The sequence below is a fragment of the Arvicanthis niloticus genome, chromosome 13, assembly GCF_011762505.2.
Source record: "Arvicanthis niloticus isolate mArvNil1 chromosome 13, mArvNil1.pat.X, whole genome shotgun sequence".
Taxonomy (NCBI): domain Eukaryota; kingdom Metazoa; phylum Chordata; class Mammalia; order Rodentia; family Muridae; genus Arvicanthis; species Arvicanthis niloticus.
Window position 1 is genome coordinate 17169567 of NC_047670.1, and position 20151 is coordinate 17189717.

General features: G+C 43.6%; 1 long non-coding RNA gene across 1 annotated transcript in view; it reads left to right on the forward strand.

The window, feature by feature from the left end:
• LOC143434055 (uncharacterized) overlaps positions 1–20151 on the forward strand; it is a 36489-nt gene that overhangs the window by 2241 nt on the left and 14097 nt on the right. Inside the window, exon 2 of the long non-coding RNA XR_013103235.1 lies at positions 17757–17983. This is a non-coding gene — a long non-coding RNA (uncharacterized LOC143434055). The remainder of the gene's footprint in view (positions 1–17756; positions 17984–20151) is intronic.

Here is a 20151-nt window from a genome sequence, read left to right on the forward strand (position 1 = left end):
AAAGGCGTGCGCCACCACCGCCCGGCACCCTCCTCCTGTTTCTCCTCCTCCTTCTCCTTTGCCTGTCCTCACCTCTCCTCTTCCTCCTCCCCCATCGTGTGCCTGCAGATCAGAATATTGAGCTCTTAGCTACTTCTCCAGCACCATGTCTGTATTTGTGCTTCCGTGTTCTCTGCATAATGATAATGAACTAAACCTCTGAAACTGTAAGCAAGCTTTGAACAAAATGCTGTCTTTATAGGAGTTGCTGCCTTGGTCATGGTGTCTCTTTGCAGCAGTGGAACAGTGACTGAGACAGAAGTTGGTGCCGGGAATGGGGTATTGCCTGACCATGCTGCTTGATGGTAGAATGTGCGCTTTGGGACTTTGGACCAGAAAAGTGGTTGGATGCTCTAAACAGGGCATAATGGGCCATCCTGGTAGGACCATGAAAGGCAGTGCTGAGGATGAGTTGTGCTGTGGGGCCCAAATCAGGACGTTTTAGAGAGTAATAATATTAGCATGTGGCCTATAGATCATAATTGTGATCTTTTGGTGAAGAATGTGACTGTGTTATGTTCTTGTCCTAAAAACCTGCCTGAGGCTAAATTGAAGTGTTTTGGACTAATGAAGTCGGCAGAAAGATTTCAAGACTGCCTAGTATTGGCTGTGGTGTTATCCCTCTTACGAATGTGTGTAATAATAAAGAAAAAGCTGGACAAAGAAATACAAAATGTGCAGTTTGAGGAGAAAAAGGAGCACCAGAAAATGTAATGGAGTCCAAGTCCAGGGCTTAAGGGAATAAACGGCTTTAAAGGAAAGCTTGATACTAGATGGAATAAAGGAATAATGACCTCGGGCAGGACCCACCCAAGTAAGTTTCCAGCTTGTAAAAAGGAATTCAAGAAAACCTTCAGCAGGGAAGGAAACCATCCACCACAGGAAAGCTAATGCAAATGTGACAGCCAGGTTAGGTCAAGTCAAGCAGCAGAGCGGCAGCTCTGGCCATGTGGTTCTGGTTTAGAATCAAGAATATAAGAAAAGGGTTGTGGGATCTCCCTCTGTGGCTAAAGAAAGCCACCGAGGCCAGGTGAGCATCTAGGGCGTCCCTGCATAGAGTCCCAGAGAGGCCAATTCAAAGAGTTCCGTTCCCTGGTAACTAAGCATTCAAATGCATGAGCCTGTGGGAGCCATTCTTACTCAAAACTACAACATTGCATGAAAGTGTGAGTGTGAAGCCTGGATTGTGTTGAAGACCCCAGGATATTGGAGATGCCAGTATCTTGAGAGCCTGTCAAGGAAAGTTGCAGACTGCATGTGTTGTAGTCAACAAAGCTGAAAGAAGCTAGAGACCTACAGAGCACGTTGACATAAGGCATGAAGATGTACAATTTGAGTTTGCCCAGTTGGTTTTCTGTCTTGCTTTGGTCCAGTATTTCCACACTATGCTCCATTTCTTTGCTTTTGAAATAGTAATATGTATCCTGAGACATTGTATGTTGGAAGTATGTGATCTGCTTTTAGATTTGATCTTAAGCCTGCCAGTGGTGGCGTACGCCTTTAATCCCAGCACCTGGGAGGCAGAGGCAGGCGGATTTCTGAGTTTGAGGCCAGCCTGGTCTGCAGAGTGAGTTCCAGGACAGCCAGGGCTACACAGAGAAACCCTGTCTCGAAAAACAAAAAAAAAAAAAAAAAAACAAAACAAAAAAAAAAAAAAAAAGTGATCACCGTTTGTTCTGATAGAGCAGCAATAAGAGCCCATGAAAGGAAAACTTAGCAGTCAGTAAAATAGAACCTCTAGGGGTTGAGGAGATGGCTCAGAGGTTAAGAGCACTGTCTATTCTTCCGGAGGTCCTGAGTTTGATTCCCAGCAACCACATGGTGACTCACAACTGACTATAATATGATCTGATGCCCTCTCCTAGTGTGCCTGTGTACATGCAGATAGAGGACTCATATACGTAAAGTTAAAGTTAAAATTAAAAAAAAAAAAAAAACCTCTGTCCTAGGTAGAGACCTAACATTCTAGTTGGGGAACTCAATCACCTAGCTAAAAGACATAGGCAGAATAATTATTCCTTCTAAATGAGACATGTACTTCTCCTTCCCAGAATCCCTGCCCCATCTCGTAGTCCCTACAAGCCGTCATGGGGTTACCATGAGGTTTGTTCAGTCCTAACTCAGAAAGGCACAGTCCTGCCTGATGCTTTGGGATCCTTACTCTTTCTTTAAACTTCCCTCCCAGTCATGTGGCTGATGGTCTGTGATGTGTCAGGTTTCCATGGTAGTAACTCAAATAGCATGGTTCATTTTATTCTTCATTCTCCTCCAGGGAGCTGCCAAGATTGACACCTTGCCTGCCTGTGAATTTTTTATATTTTTTTTTTCTGAAACAGGGTTTCCTCTGTATAGCCCTGGCAGTCCCAGAACTCACTGTGTAGTGAGTCCAGAATAGACTGGATGGCAAAATAAGATCTTGTCTCACAAAATATGGGGTAAAAAAAGGCCTGGTGTGGTGGAGAAAGCCTTTAACCCCAGCACTTTTGAGGCAGAGACAGGTGGGTCTCCTGTTCAAGGTCAGCCTGGTCTACATAATGAGTTACAAGTCAGCTGGGGCTATGTAGAGAAGAACCAATCTCAAAATTTAAAGGAGAGAGGAGGTAAAATAAGGTAGTGAATAAAAAAGCAAAAGCAAATGAATAGCTGAGCATCATGACATGCACCTGTTAATCCCAGCATGAAAGAGGCTCGAAGAGCTACTCTGGGCACGGAGTAGCTCAAGAACGGAGGGAGGGAGGCAGGCAGGCAGCACATGTTGTAGCACACCCATAATCACAGCACTTGAGAAGCAGGGGAAGGAAGATTCTTGCAAGTTTGAGGGCAATCTAGTCTATATGACAAGTTTCAGAACTGCATAGTAAGACACTGTCCCCATGCCAAAAAAACAAACAAACACAAGAAAGGGAGAAACCCCAGAATCACCTCTGTAATAATAAATGAAAGCTTTTTCCATAAAGTTGGAGGCAAGCATACCTGTTATCACAAATTCTCAACATTGTACTAAGGGTTTCTCTGGAACAGTAGAGGAAGAAAAGAAAGAATCTTAAAACATAAGACTAATTTTCTGAGGCAGCAACCAAGGTGGAGACAGAGGGCAGTTAATGTCGTTCAGTGACTGTTACTTCTAAGCTGCCTTGAGGTTAGAGCGGCCAAACAGGTACAGCTTCGCTGGCAGGAGACAGTCATACATTATAAGGACATTATATTTTAAAAGCATATATGCACACTCCCCATCCTATGGTCCTTACCAGTGCCATGTTCCCAGGAGGTCTTCTGATAGACTCTGCCAGACAGGTCTTCTGATAGACCCTGCCAGGCCTGCCGCCCCACAAGATCAACCATGCCCAGGCCACTTTAGAGTGCCTTAAGGGGTCTAAGTACAAATAGCAGAAAAAGAAAATATAATTTCTGTTCAAAATTGTGTCTGTAAACTGGGAGTAATGGCACAGGCTGTAATCCAACACAAGGGGGAGATCCAGCAGAAGAGATCATGACTGAGGTCATCAAACCGGTTTTAAGCTAGCCTAGTCTGTAAGACCTGCCTCAGAAGACCAAACAACAGCAACAGTTACCTGAAATCAACATGCAAGTTTGCCAACCGGAGACACCTGGTTTATGGGATTGGTCGGAAATACTGGCACACTGAAGAGGAATGGGAAATGCCCCTGAAGTGGAAATTTAAGGGTTCTTTGGAAAGTCAGTTGTGTTGGATGGTGTTTTGCTGAGGCAAATATGGGGAGAAGTGTTTTCCTGAAGCAGACACCAGGTGAAAGACTGAGGCAGACTCATGAAGGAACACTTAGCTGAAGTAGACACGGGTGAAAGAATGCATGTGTAGCAGGATACTTATTCTGCTACATTGTATTCAGTGCCGCTCGGTGGTTAGGCAGTAGAAGAGGAGGTGGAGCTGGGAGAAGAGAGGTAGGGGAGGAGAAGAAGGAGGCTATGGACCATGGAGAGCCATGGATGGGTCGAAAGCTGTCCTGGGTAGCAACTTCTATCAAAAGGTTAGCTATTGGGTAGCAACTCTAATTGTGTGGGCATCTTGTTAGTTGAGCATTTCTAAATATATAAATCCTTTAAATAATCATTAAGCTTTAGGAGTCTCATTTCTACCCAGGTACTGCGAGGATGGCAGATACTGTCTGGGGTTCAGCTGAGCTTTGTGGATGCAGTGTGGGGGATTGACAGAGCCATCCCCCCATGCTGCCGTCTTATGGGTGCCAGGACCTGCGCATCTAGCTAGCCAGAGCCCTGGTCAGAACAGAGGAGCAGCGGGAACATGGCAGCTGCTGGGAAACAAGCCCAGCCAGGCGCCGTTTTCTAAATATCTCCCCCTACATACGTGATGAAGGATTTTTCCCCAACGACACACATGTATTGGTCCGCCTTACATTGCATAATTGAGCTTCATTTGTCAGGGCTCCATAGAGAGAAGTGCATCAAAAATCTGATGGGGCTGGAGAGATGGCTCAGTAGTTAAGAGCACTGACTGTTCTCCCAGAGGTCCTGAGTTCAATTCCCAGCAACCACATGGTGGCTCACAAACATCTGTAATGGGATCCAGTGCCCTCTTCTAGTGTGTCTGAAGAGAGTAACAGTGTACTCACATAAAAACAAGTAAATAAACCTTAAAATCTTCTGGTAGTGTGCTGTGGCTTCTTGTCTTCTTGTCAGTTCTGTAGACTGAGCCAATTGGCAAAGTGATGTCAGCCAAGATAGACTCACGTGGAGTTTTGTAAGTCACACTCAGGTGCTGAGGCAAGACCTGTGGAGGACACATGATGTTTGGAGGGAGTAGAAATAGGACTCAACGGATTGTCAGGGGCTTGCTTACAGAGCTAGCTCTGCAACCTTCTCCCACTTACATTTTTGCTGATCTTCGATTTGCTGAGAGAGGCACGGCACCCTCTGGCGTCCCTGCTGGTCCGAATCTCTCCTGCTGACTCAGGCCAATCCCGCTGAGGCCTGGATATCTCTGCTAGGTGGTGCCACTGCTGCTGATTCATGTTTACCATCCTGACCACCAAACAGGATTGTTGATACATTCGTGAAGTATTTGCAAGTGGATCGACCTGTGACTGCTAACAAGACAGATAGATGGGACTGTGTTGTTTACTCCAAAGAAATGTTTCTAAACAGGTCCTCTTTCCCACTGCCTCAGGTGGGTGGTGGGCTAGAAGGGAGGTTAACGAATTTAAGAACCATCATTAGAAGTAGGCTTTTAAAAAATTAAAGTTACAGCCCCCCACCCCATAAGCTTATGTTTTGCTATCTTAGTCCCCAGCTAGTTTTGCTATTTTGAAAGTTTCTGAGAACTTTGGGAGGTAGGGCCTAATTGTAGGGTAAATCACTAGGGGTTACTCTTTGTACACGATCTGTGGTGCTTTGAATGAAAATGGCCCCCATAGACTCATAGGGAGTGGCACTATTTGAAAGGATTAGGTTGTGTGGCCTTGGTAGAGGAAGTGTGTCACAAGGGTTGGGCTTTGAGGTTTCAGAAGCTCAAGCCAGGCCCAGTGTCTCTGTAGCACTGTGTCTGCCCATGTGTAGCATGCTTCCTGCCATGATGATGATGGCAAACCTCTGAACTCTAAAGCCAGCCCCCATTAAATGCTTTCCTTTATAAGAGTTGTCATGGTCATGGTATCTCTTCACCACAATAGAAACCCCTAGATGTGGAACATCATCCTGGGCCAAAGGCTTTCACTATCATAAAATTCTGCTGCAATATGCGGAACCAAGCAACTGTAGGCTGGGCTTTCCCAGACTGTGAGCCAAAATAAGTAATTCCTCCTTTAAACTGTATCTGTTAGGGCAACACAAAAGTACAGAAAAGAAAAAGAATGAATAGTCAGACCTGGGGACCTGAAGACAGTCTTACTGTGTAGCCCACACTGATTTGGAGTTTACTATATAGACCAGGCTGGACTTAAGTAAACATTTTTTCTGCTTTAGCAGACTAGGCTAACCCAGAACTTACAAAGATCCACCTGCCTCTGGCTCCAGAGTACTGATATTAAAGGTGTGTGCCACCTGGATTCACTTTGTTTGTTTGTTGTTGTTGTTTTAAGATGGTTTCTCTATGTAAAGGCCCTGACTATCCTGAAACCCACTTTGTAGCTCAGGCTAGCCTAGAACTTCTACCTGTCTCTGCCTCCCGAGTGCTGGGATTAAAGGCATGTGCCTGGCCCACAAATGCTTTTTTTTTTTTTTTTTTCGAGACAGGGTTTCTAGTGTAGTCCTGGCTGTCCTGGAACTCACTCTGTAGACCAGGCTGGCCTCAAACTCAGAAATCCGCCTGCCTCTGCCTCCCAAGTGCTGGGATTAAAGGCATGCGTCACCACCGCCCAGGCACAAATGATTTTTTTTAATGATGTATAAATGTATGTTTCTATGTATGGATATGTATACAGTGGATGCAGGTGCCCAGAGTCCAAAAGAGGATGGCAGACCCCCTGGAGCCTGAGATTGGCAATTGTGAACACCCCCCAACATGATGCTAGAAACCAGACTGGGGTTCTCTGCAAGAACAGCATGCTGGTAACCCCAGAGCCATCTCTCCACCCCCAAAACTTGTTTTCCAAATATGGATATGTGAAGACCTCAGTGAAGTAAAATGTTAGCAAACTTAAACATAGAAGTTAAGGCTTGATAATATAGGCTCCCCAAGGCAGTCTCTACACCAAGGCTATACTAGCATGATTGAGGTTTGTTATCTTTATTTTTATTTGTATTTATTTCACGCTGGATTTATTCTTGTGCTGTAAGTTTTTGTTTCTTCAGTTTTTTATAGGACATTTTTTCTTTGTGTCTCTGTCTGTCTGTCTGTCTCATATATATATATATATATATATATATATATATATATATTTATTTATTTATTTATTTATATATATATATATATTATAAAGATTTACTTGTTGTGTTTCTATAAGGCATTTGCACTTGTATGGATTCCTCCGAGGTCCAAAAGGAAGTCTCTTCTCTTCAGTGTTTTGTTCACCTGGGTCTGTTCAATGGCTGGAAATATCTCTGCTTAAACCTCTTAGCTCGGCATTACACTCTTCCTCTGAAATCTTGTTCGGCAAAACGTCAGCATTCTCCATGGGCTTTGACCTTGCATCCAGCCCCACTGTTGGTTCTGGGCATACCTTGCAACCCTGGCATTACACACATGGCACATACTGCTTCTTCAGAGTGACACCTTTTAGATACTTGGTGGTTTTTCAGATACACATGCACTTGGTGGCCTGGGCAGTTTTTCTGTTTGTGATGGGGATCTTGCTATGTAGCCCTGGCTGGCCTAAAACTCTTAGAGATCTGTGTGCTTCTGCCTTCAATTGAGGGACTAAAGGCATGTAACACTATGCCCAGATGCTTTTTGTTGTTGTTGTTGTTGTTGATGATGATGATGATGATGATGATGATGATGGTGATGATGATGATGATGATGTTTTAGACAGAATCTCACTATGTGTTTCTGGCTGGCCTGGAACTTAATGTATAGACAGGCTGCTAGCCACAAACTCACAAAGATTCACCTGCTTCTGCCTCCACCTCTGGCCCAGACAGTTTTATAGGTATTTTTGAAATAATCATGAAGATATATGCCTCGTAGTATGCTTTTGTGGTGTTTTATAGGGCAGGAAGGCAGCAAACCATTTCATAGGTCCACTCAGACCACTTACAAGAAAAAGGTTTTTTTTTAAATTTATTTGTTTTTATTTTGTGTATATTGATGATTTGACTGCATGTATGTCTGTGTGGAGGTTTCGGATCCCTGGAACTGGAGTTACAGACAGTTGTGAGCTGCCATGTGGGTGCTGGGAATTGAACTCAGGTCCTCCGGAAGAGCAGCCAGTGCTCTTAACCACTGAGCCATCTCTCCAGCCCCAAGAGTTATTTCTTATTCTTGTTTTAGCCAGGTTCTCACTGCATGTTTCAGGCAAGCTTCGAACATGTGCTTCTCTTCCCTCAGGCTCCAAAATGCTGGGGATATAGGCATGTACAGTAATGCCTGGCTCTTGATATCATTTTTAATAGATAACCACTACATACATCAAACACAAAGTTCTAGGTAGAATATAAACCTAAATGTAAAAGGGAAGTAACAAAAGTACTGAGATAATAATATATTAATAGATATCTATATAACTTAAGGATGTGGGAAAATTCTTACAGGACATCAAAGCTGTATAAATAAGAAATTCTGTTCATTAAAAAAGATATCATTATGACTTTTAAAAATAACCCAGAGGATGGGAGGGAAGATTGGACATGCACATAACTGTCAAAGGACTCATCCATCCTCCAGGTTATATTATTACATTGTAGTTCTGGGATCAAAGGTGTACACTACCACTGATGGGCTAAAACTTTTAAAAGAAAGTACTGGGCTCTGTCTTTGTAGGCTTAGACTAAACAATAGTTTCTTGGGTACACAGATGCAAAGAGCTAAAATTTATAAAGTTGACTTCATCAAAGCCTAACACTTCTGTGCTTCAGAGGATACCACAGAAAGTTGAACAGCAGCTCTTGGAATGGAAGGAAGTATTCACAGACTGACAAGAGACTACTGACATATTGTCTCGAATATATGAGCAACTTCCACAGCCCAACAATAAAGACATTCCCTTTTTGAAACAAGCAAAGCAGAAAGACCCCTGAGAATAGGCTCAAGTTTATGAAACAAGATGACTAAGAGTGTGAAGTACCATGAAACCCGGAAGAGGGCTGAAAAGATGGCTCGGTGGTTAGGAGCCTGTGGTGCTCTTGCTGTGACCTGAGTGACTAACACCCATGTTGGGTAACTCCAACACTATCTTCTGGTCTTCAGTGTCACTGCACACACACACACACTCACACAGAGTGGGGAGAAAGAATTAAAAATAATAAATCTTAAGAAAGAAGATGATGAAGAGAAAAAGCAAGATGTGTCAATAACTGCTTTTTCAAAACTCTAAAGTCTCAAAAATAAGAAAAAGTGTATATAAACATAATATTCTATAAATGGTTATATATATATATATATATATATATATATATATATATATATATATATAATTTCTCTCTCAGGAGTGCTTAGTTTCCACAGCCTCACATACTAGGCACACACTCAGAAACTGAGTTACATTTCCAACCCATTGTATGTAGGCCAGAGGACAGTGCCACTATCATCTTCAGGAATGCTGTCCACCTCTTTCGAGACAGGGTCACCAGCCTGGAGATTACCATTTTTGCAAAGGGAGCTGGCCAGTAAGTCCCAGGAAACTCCTGCCTCAGTCTCTTGGGTAGCTGAGACTCTAGCCACTACATCTGCTTTTCTCGGTTCTGAATATATCCTAGCAACACTTGAGAGACAGTTTCCTGTGTGACTGTAGGCTTAAATACTCTTGCCTGTGTAACTTTGTGTATATTACCTACACCACTGCAAGTGTGGGTGTGCTCACCCCCTGGCTCTGCGCACACCACCATGCACACCTCGTGTGAGATCTGTGGTTTGAACTCACATCCTCATGCTTGTCAGGCAGATTGTTTACCAACTGAGCCATTTCCCCAGGCCTCCAACATAAATATTTTGAAAGTGAAAAATTAAAGCTCATATTAGGATAAAATCTGTCTGAGAGCATTGAGTTGTCCCAAACCAAGCCTCCAACATTACAATACCTACACAACACAGAACTAATTAGGGTTAATGCACTAAATTTTAAAATTGGCAAAGGATATGAATAGGCACTTGTTGGAAGAAGACTTATAAATAACCAACATACGCATAAAAAGATGGTAAACATTATTGATAATTGCAAGTTAACTCCCCAATAAGATACCATTTTTATCTACTGGGATAACTAAGATCAAGAGGGTGGGCCACAGAGACTGAGTCACAGAGGTAGAGCAGCTGCCAGGCATTTGGGAGACCCTGGGTATGAGATCTCACCAAAGAAAGAGAAAAGGGAGAAGCGGGAGGGGGGAGAGCAGAGGAGGAGGGAGGGAGAGATTGGTTTTCCAACTGAAAGTTTAGGCAGCTTCTCAGAGCTACAAGATCACTGTAAGATCACTCACGGTTACACAAGCAAGAGTATTTAAACCTATAGTCACATGGAAAACCATCACTCACGTGTTCCTAGGAACTGTTAAGATCAGAGAAAAGCAGATGTAGTGGCTCATGTCTCTAGTTTCATCTACCCAAGAGGCTGAGACAGGAGGACTGCTTCAGCCTGGGAATTCAAGGCCAACTTGAACTATCTCATTATCTCAATAAGTAACTAGAAACAAACGGAGAAAGCCCACATGTCTATCAACTGGGGGCTAAAGTAAACGTGACATGCCCCACAATACAGTGTGCTTGCTATGTAAAAAAATTAAGCTCATACAACATGAGCAGGCCTTGAAAACATAAGTGAAAGAAGCAGACAGAAAAGGCAGAATATTGTATGATTCCATTATTCTGCAGTGTCCAGGAAAACACATTTCTCCTGGGACAAAGTGGATTATTGGCTCTAAAGTAAAGAAGTGTAGTTGTTAATAAACGTCGTTTTTTTCAAGGATAGTGACAACTGTAAGCCAGCTTCCTGTCACTAAAATAACTGAGAGGATCAACTTGAAAGGAAGAAAAGTTTATTTTGGCTCCTGCCTTCAGAAGTGTGGATCCAGGGTTGGGCAGTGGTGATTGATGCCCAGCACTTGAGGCGGAGGCGCAGAGGCAGAGGCAGAGGCAGGCAAATCTCTTGAGTTCAGGATCAGCCTGGTCTACAGAGTAAGTTGTAAGACAGCTAGGGCCACACAGAGAAACCCTGTCTCAAAAAAAATAAAAGGAAGACAAAGGAGGAGGTGGTGGTGGTGATGGTATGGTTCATAGTGAGTGTTGCCTACACTGGTGGTATCATGCCTGTTGCTGCAGAGTGCAACAGAGTGCAGTGGGAACAGGTGTGCTCGTGGTTGGCAGGAAGCAGAGGGAAAAGCAGGAAGAGGTTCTAGTCTTGGTCTCCCTCCCAAAGCTTTGCCTGCCTTCCTTCTGCTAGGTCTCACTTTCAGATGAGGCCGCACTTGCTCAAAAAGGTCTGGCCAGCGACATGATCTCACTTTCCGAAGGTTATGATAGCTCCTGATACACCACAGCTTGAAGGCCTACCTTTAACTTAGAGGACCCTTCTCTCAACCAGGTCAAAAACATTCCAGAATTAGGTCAAGTGTGGTGGCACATGCCTTTAATCCCAGCACTCGGAAGACAGAGACAGGCTGGTTTCTGTGAGTTCAAAGCCACACCAATCTATATAGCAAGTTTTAGGCCAGCCAGGGCTGCATAATGAGACCTTGGGATTAGATAGTGATTGACAATGCAATATTTTCTTTTTCTTTTTTTTCTACATTCCAGCTGCAGTTTCCCCTCCCTTCTCTCCTCCCAGTCCTTCCCTCTTCCCTGTCCCCCAATCCACTCCTTCTCACTTTCTCTTCAGAAAAGAGCAGGCCTTGACTGCAAATTTCATGATGTCGTTTCTTTTAACCACCAAGTAATATCCCATAGTGTAAATGTACCACATTTTTTTCATCCATTTTTGAGGGACATCTAGGTTATTTCCAGTTCCTGGCTGTCACACAATGAATAAAGCTGCTATGAACATGGTTGGGCAGGTGTCCTTTGGCTATATGCCCAGGAGTGGTAGAACAGGGGCTTGAGGTAATTTGATTCCCAATTTTCTGAGAACCCACCCTATTGATTTCCAAAGTGTCTGTACGAGTTTGCACTCCCATCAGAAATGGAGGAGTGTTCCCTTGCTCTACACCACTGCCAGCGTGAGCTGTCACTTGTGGTTTTGGTCTTAGCCATTCTGACAGGTGTAAGATGGAATCTTAGTGCATTTCCCTGATGGCTTAAGATGTTGATCATTTCTCTAAGTGGTTCTTTGAGATTCCTTTGTTGAGAATTCTGTTTAAATCTGTAACCCACTTTTTAATTGGATTATTTGGTTTTTCAATGCTTAGTTTCTTGAGTCCTTTATATATTTTGGATATCATCCTTTTGTCAGATGTGGGATTGGTGAATATCTTTTCCCATTCTGTAAGCTGCCATTTTGTCCTATTAACAGCTTTTTAAAAAAAAAAAGTGTGTGTGTGTGTGTGTGTGTATTTGGTTTTTCTTTTTCTTTTTTTTAAGAATTTATTTATTTATTTTATGTAAGTACGCTGTAGCTGTCTTCAGACACCCATATGAGGGCATCAGATCTCATTATGGATGGTTGTGAGCCACCATGTGGTTGCTGGGATTTGAACTCATGACCTCTGGAAGAGCAGTCAATGCTCTTAACCACTGAGCCATCTCACCAGCCCTATATTTGGTTTTTCAAGACAAGGTTTCTCTGTGTAGCCCTGGCTGTCCTGGAACTCACTCTGTAGACCAGGCTGGCCTCGAATTCAGAAATCCGCCTGCCTCTGCCTCCCAAGTGCTGGGATTAAAGGCGTGCGCTACCACTGCCCGGCATACTTTGACTTCTTCCTTTCTAGTTTGCATCCCTTTTATCTCCTTTAGCTGTCTTATTGCTCTGGTTAGAACTTTAGTTATCGAATAGATAGTGGGCATCCTTACCTTGTTTCTGATTTTAGTGAAGTTGCTTTAGGTTTCTCTTTATTTAATTTGATGTTGGCTTGGCTTGCTATATATTACCTTTATTGTGTTTAAGTATGTTCTTTATATCCCAGATATCTCCAAGACTTTTATCATGAAGGCATGTTAGATTTTGTCAAAGAGTTTTTAGCATCTAAAGAGATGATCATATCATGTGGTATTTACATAGTGGATTACATTGATAGATTTCCATATATTGATCCATCTCTGCATCTCCAGTAGGAATGAAGCCTAATGGATCATGGTGGATGATCTGACAATTGAATATATAATATATAATTGAATATATAATTCTATAAGTCATTCAACCCTGTACTTTAAGAGGGCTAATTTCATGGTATACAAATTACAGCTCAATTAATTTGTTATTTTAAAAGAAGGAAAAATGGTTGTTTGACTTTATTATTCTATGTGTATCTTGGGTTCATATTGAAATGGACAATTTTTAATTAACTAAGTGGGCTTAGTTAACTAGCTTTGTTGTTATTGTTTTTTCAATATGGTTTCTTTCTGTAGTTCTGGCTGTCTTGGAACTCACTCTGTAGACCAGGCTGGCATTGACCTCAGAGATCCACCTGCCTCTGCCTCCAATGTGCTGGGATTAAAGGGGTGCACCAACTGGCAATTAGTTGGCTTTCCTATCTTCTCAATGGGTTTTATTTTGCTTCCTTCTGTTTTATTTACCTTTTTTGTTTGTTTTGCCTTTGAGTGTAAATCTTCAGTAAGTTTCTGCCTCATCCCCCAGGGCTGCAAGCCCCATAGTGGTAGGCAGAAGGGGAGAGATTACAGATACCTCAACAAAACATGCTTAGGAGTCACCTGGCTAAAGTCACACAGTAAGTGGTGGCCATTCGGGAAGGTCCAGGACCCATCAGACCCTGATGGTCATTTAACCCCATGCTCTCATCCACAGAAAATGCTGAAGCTCAGGAGTTAAGCTGCCCACTGATGCATGGCTGGGTCGTGCTGCCCTAAGAGATCCACCTCTCCAGGTTAGGGGCCCCACAGCTCTTGAGATCTCTCAAGGTCAGATACTTCTCTTGGCTAGCTTAGTAGGCCTTGGCAGTTGACGGTGGCCTCAGACATGGTAATGACTTACAAGATGAGGTCACAACTACTCATTACTGTTCCATGTGCTTGGCATTACATGGCACTGGGACCTGGCAGTGAGCAGCACATATGTTGTCCTTGTCCTGTGGCTTCGTAGAGTTGGTAGATTCCCAAGACCAAGGCTTGGCAGCTGCCACCAAAGCCTTAAAATAATACCAGGTCTTCCTGGGCCCTCCCTGCTATCGTGAGTCCGCTGATATGGGTGGAATCTGTGTTTTAATCTGTCCATAGGAGATTGTGGTGAGCAGCTAGGGTTTGATCTTACAAACCTGGTAAGTCATCCCAAAACTTAGCTATTTGTGTGTGTGTGTGTGTGTGTGTGTGTGTGTGTGTGTGTGTGTGTACACACTCCCAGAAGAGAGCATCAGATCCCCAAGAGCTGCATGGATTGTTAACTTCTGAACCTTCTGAACCTTCTGAGCCATCTCTCCGGCCCCTCTACCTTATTTCCTGAGATAGTCTCTCACTAAACCTGGAATTCAGTGTTTCAGCTAGACTGCCTGACCAGAAAGTGGCCAGGACCCACCTGTGTCTGAGCCCCGTGCTGGGGCTACAGGCCTGGAAATCTGAACTCAGAATTGTATGTTTGTTTGCACAAGCATTCTACCCACAGAGCCATGCTGCCAGCCATGCAAGTTGGCTCTTAAAGGTGAATAAGTAAGATGAGAGAGGCTTGACCAATGCCAAAGACTAGTAGGCAATAGAATACAGGATACATGTAAATGTAGCCAGGTCAAGTCTGCTTTTGACTGACAGGAGCAATTTCATGTCTTATAGGTGAGGGTTAGAGGAAGGTTAAGTTCTGTCTCCCAGCATAAAACCGGAAGGTGGTCTCACAAAAGGCGTGGCAAACACAGGAATGCCTGACAGACTGGTGGCAGGGCTTGACAGAAGCAAAGTCTCCAAGAACTCATGGAAGAAGAGTGAGAAGAATGACATCACAGACGTCTCTTCATACATCCCTCCTTTCTCCTGCTTTGGAGTCCAGCTTCTTACAGGCTGGCACCTTCTCTGCTCAGAGCCCTCTATGGAAGGACTGAGTCAGAGCGAAAGCAACATAAACACTCACCTTTCTGTCCAACAGTGTTAGACCTGTTTTCCACAAGGAATTCAAGTCTTTCTATATCCACCTCAACACACACACACACACACACACACACACACACACACACACACACAAAGGCTCTCCAGCATTTCCCTCAGAAAGTAAGGGATGTTAAGCGGCTGACCCTTCCTGCCTTTCCTTCTTTTCCTTTGCATAGGTTCTTTTCAAGTTCGACAATCTCAGAGAGAGGGTGAGGCCGGACCCGGGCAACAGGGAGAAGACAGTCACCACCTGAGTTAGAGTAAACCCAAGGGTACAGCCTGCCTCTGCTTCTGTGAGCAGGGAATCCTCTTCATCAAGACGGTTGCCTTGTCTAGACACTTGAGCTGGAGTGGCTGCTCTCTTTCTTTCTATATGAACTTAGTTCTAACATCTACCCTTGGGCTTTCTACTCGTGTGCTGTTACTGCTCATGCTGCTTCCAACGAGTTCTTCCACATAGATAATGAATAAGTTAATGAGTGACAACTAGCTGGAGTTCTGATTTTCTGCTTAGGTCTGTGCAAGACTGTATAGTAAATAGAGCTGGAAAGGTGGCTTAGCAGTCGAAAGCATGCACTACTCACGTACAAGGCCAGAGCGTGTTTCCCAGCACCCACATTAGGCCGTTCACCAGCTACCTGTAACTCCAGCTACAGGGGTCCGACGCCCTCTACTGGCTTCTGATAGCACTTGCACTTATGTGCATATACTCAGACATGCAATTAAAAACACAATTAAATAAAGTTGTAGTAAATTGTGCTAGGTAACTAGTATAGGGCTTGGGGTATAGGTAGGTTAAGTATTGGGTTAAGCTAACTGCCAAAGTAACATCTTTGCCCCAGGATGCCTTTTATCTCCATTTCACAAAAATAATACTTCCACCATGTGGGGCCAGTGTGTGCTTTGTAAGGTGCCCTGTGGCTCTGTGGGGAGCCAGGTGGGTCAGGGCAGCTCTGGGCATGGCCCTGGATTGCTCCAGTGTTCGTGCTCCAGAAATCTCCCAACCTACCAGCCTAGACAGACTCTCCTCTGATCACCTGCAAGTCCTACTTCCTGTGGAGCAGCTCCCAGCCACCTGTTCAGTTTCCTATGCTTGCCCTGTGGGGCCTCAGTTCTCTGTTGTCAGGCTCTCTCTCATTGACCTTTCTTCCTGAAGGGGAAAGAATCCCTCTGACTTACCTCACAGTTCCATTTTCCAGACATAGACATGGCCATGAGGGCTGTTTGTTGAGCCCAGCCTAGCCATTCCTATATGACTTAGAAGCTAGTTACTCCAATTCATGAATATCTCAGGTGTGTAAGTGAACTTCACCCCCACTCCCTCCTCTCTCTCTCTCTCTCTCTCTCTCTCTCTCTCTCTCTCTCTCTCTCTTTCTCTTTCTCTGCATCTACTGTTTGGGGGGGAGGGAGCAGGGGTTACTGCACCACTGCATCTCCCTCAGTGTCTGAGAAGAATGCTAATACATGCATTTACCCAGTACTTAGCAAGCTACACAATGACATTACATATACAGACGTATTTTAGTCTCCTAAGAGTCCTGCAGAGCAAGGCTGATCATTCCTTCTTTCCAGCTGAGCGATGATAAATGACTTGTCTGTGACCACACAGTCAGAAAACACAATGGGCCTTCAAGCTAGCTTCTGATTCTCAGTCCAGGGTTGTTACTATGAAACCCACTAGGGAATGCAGATTTCCTGGGCTTACTAACCATTAGAAGTCATGGGAAGAGCTATTTGCCAGAGTGGTTTCCAGATACTTACAATACAGTTTTGTACAGCTTGAATCCTGCAAGCTTCTGTGACTAGAATGTTCTAGCCTGGCACCTTTGAATGGGTCATAGCTTTAACAACTGTGTATGCCCAAAGCCCACATTGACGCCCTTTCTGAAAGGTGTATGTTTTTAACTTGTTATCACTCCTTGGGTAGTAGTGTTCACGTTGTGAATGGGCTGCCCATTGATCACTGTGTACCAATTACCTGATAATAAAAGATCAACTTCTGAATCGTACTTCACAACATCGAAGCTTTTCAAGCCAACTGTGTTGGCTCATCCCTATAATCTCAGCTCTCAGGAGGTAGAGCCGGAAGCAACAGGAGCTCAAGGCCATTCTTAGCAGTTTGAGGTCAACCTAAATCACTTGATCACCTATCTCAAAAGAAAAAGGAAGGAAGGGAGGGAAGGAGGGAGGGAGGGAGGAAGGAAAGGAGGGAGGGAGGGAGGGAGACTAATTAACCAACAAAACATTTGTAACGATCCTCATATGTATGTGAAGTAAATAACAACATTACCACTTCCACTTTACAGACAATAAGAAACAATATCGGAGAGTGAGTATTTTTCAAGCACACACAACAAACTGACTGTCAGGCAAATCTTCTAATTCTAAATCTTAGGTTTATTTCAGAAAGACAAAATATCTATATATCTAGGTAAACATGTACATTAGATTTTGTTTTTGTTTTTGTTTTTGTTTTTGTTTTTGTTTTTTTGAGACAGGGTTTCTCTGTGTAGCCCTGGCTGTCCTGGAACTCACTCTGTAGACCAGGCTAGCCTCGAACTCAGAAATACACCTGCCTCTGCCTCCCAAATGCTGGGATTAAAGATTAAAGGCGTGCGCCACCACTGCCCAGCCATTAGATATCTTATAATTAAATATGTAACATTATATCTTCATGTACCAATTTAATTTTCAACAGCACCTATGGGTTATTACTTAACATTTAAAACCCTCAGCCATATTATCAACATACCCTTATCTTTGGTGTTATGTATTAGTTAGTTACCTCAAGATTGAAACATTCTATCTTGCAAGGAAGGCTTAAAGACAGAAAGTTAAAAAAAAAAAAAAAAAGTCCCTGAAACTGACCAGATTCATTAGGTCTCTCCCTCCTCAGACAAGCCAAGCTGCAAAGAAGATTCTGAGACCAGACTAGCTGCCTAGAAGAAGCAAAAACCAGCTGAGCCTCTTGGAAGACGTTTATACCAAGTAAATCACCTGGAAAGGACACTGCAACCTGTTGAACTGTCTGCTAGCTGTGAAGTGTTCCCAGCTTTTGTGAGCTGTCACCCAGGCTGTGGTGGGCTGTGGTGGTGCAGCTGTCTTTGAGTCGTTTCTGCTTCTGTAAGTAATTCCTCACCCATACTCCAGTAAGTAACCCCAGTAAAATTCATTGGTTCACCACGTTGGACTTTAGCGGTAGCCATACTTTGATTTGTTTTGAGCTCCTTGAGGCAAATAGATGTGTCTGCGTGTGTGTGTGTGCGTGTGCGTGTGCGTGTGTGTGTGTGTGTGTGTGTGTGTGTGTGTGTGTGTTGCGTCTCCCCAGGAAAAGTCTTGCCACAGAACACTTAGATGATATTAATTTCCTTATTCAGCAGATGGTTTGACTTATGTGTAAGAACCTGCATCCATTACTGTGGCCAGAGCCACTTAGGATTTTCCTGGTTCCTGGAACTACCAGAATGGGTATGTTATATTTATAACTAGATGAGAAATGACAAGAGCAGATATGCTGACCTTGTACTTTATGATTAGAAGTGGGTGACAAGGGTTACAGATGGGAAATGACCTAAAAGCCAAAAATAGTAGGTTCACAAATAGCACCAAATGCTTTAATTAGTGGCTGTTCCTACAGACTAGAAAATAGATCTTCTATACTCTGTAAGGAACTATGGCCTAGCCTTGTTTGTGAGCCCTGAGCACACACAGATGATACCAGTCATTATGATGTCACCCCCAAGGAGGAGAGTGCAGCAGGGCCTGGGCTGTCAAGTCAACAAATGAATAAAGTTTGGCTCCTGCCCTCCTTTGACTGAATTCAAGGTCTCAAGTGTAAGGAAATCAGCATTTCAAAATTTCATTTTATTGTTGATTGTTTGTTTGGACAGTGTCTCCGTTATGTAACCCTAACTGTCCTGGAACTGTATGTAGACCAGGTTGGCCTCATAGTCACAGAGATCCACCTGCCTCTGCCTCTGCCTCTTTTGAGTATTGGGATTAAAAGTGTGTGCCATCATTCACAGTGGATATTTTGTAATTTCAATGAGGAAAGGGCTACACACATATCAGCCCTTCATTTCTTCGTTTTCTGTATACTGTCTTTTCTTCAGCAATTACATGTAAACCCAAGAGGCTAAACCCAGAGAGCAGAGTAGGCACTGGTGGCCTGCTGACGTGATTTTTATCGTGTATTTCCCCCTTTGCTATGATAAAACACCCTAACAAAAGTAACGAGAGAAAGTTTATTTGGCTTACAGTAGTTCCCGCTTACAGTTCATCATTTGAGAAAGTTATGGTGGCAGGAACTTGGAGTCACATCCACAGTCAAGAACAGAAACATGCCAGAAATGGTACCCACCTTTAATCCCAGCACTTGGGAGGTAGAGGCAGGCAGAGACTGAGTTCAAGGCCAGCCTGGTCTACATGATGAGTTACAGGATAGCCAGAGCTACATAGTAAGACCCTGTCTTGAAAAAAAATAATTAAAGAAAAATAGAAATAGGGAAAAAAAAAATGCTTGCAAGTTTATACTCTGCCCACCTCCTTCTCTCAGTCCGAGAGCCCCGTTCTAAGGAATGCTGCCACTGGAAGTGGACAGATCTCCCAACTTCAGTTAATGTAATCAAGACAGCATCCCACAAACATGCCTACAAGCCAACCTGATCCTGATAATCCTTCATTTAGACTTCCCTCTTAGGTGATTCTGCATTGTGTCAAGTCAACAAAACAAATCATCAAAAGATTCCATCCCTAAAATGGCAAGAGTGCTTCAATTCTAGATTCCTCTGATTTTGTCCCATGTGACTCCTACTGGTCAGTGCCCCTTGGATGGTGCTGAACAAACTGGCAGGATACAGGCTTGATTTTTGACCTTTTTCAACGAGGAGCATATCTAGACGGTATATAGGAGTGGAGAAAGCACTTATGTACTCTGAAGACAATCTGTCAACCCAGTGGCTTTTCCGCGGCCATCATTAAGACCTAACAAGGGTGTGAAAAATCTTAGCAGAAGCAGTGTGAATGCAAGACTGTGAGAGATGAGGAGAGAGTCAAGGATGCTGGCGTTTTGGTTTTGCCTTGTCCCCTACTAACCTTGCACATATCCTTTAACCCATGGCGAGTGCCCTTCCATCCTGGATAGTCTGTCTCTGCAAATTGATTTCACTCCCTTTTCTACTGAGAAGATGACTCTCTTGACAGTTACTGCTCTGTGTGTGGTGATGGGGGTTGGGGTAGAATTAAAAGAATCTGGTGGTACAAGGATTGCAAAAAACTACAGCTATGGCCCC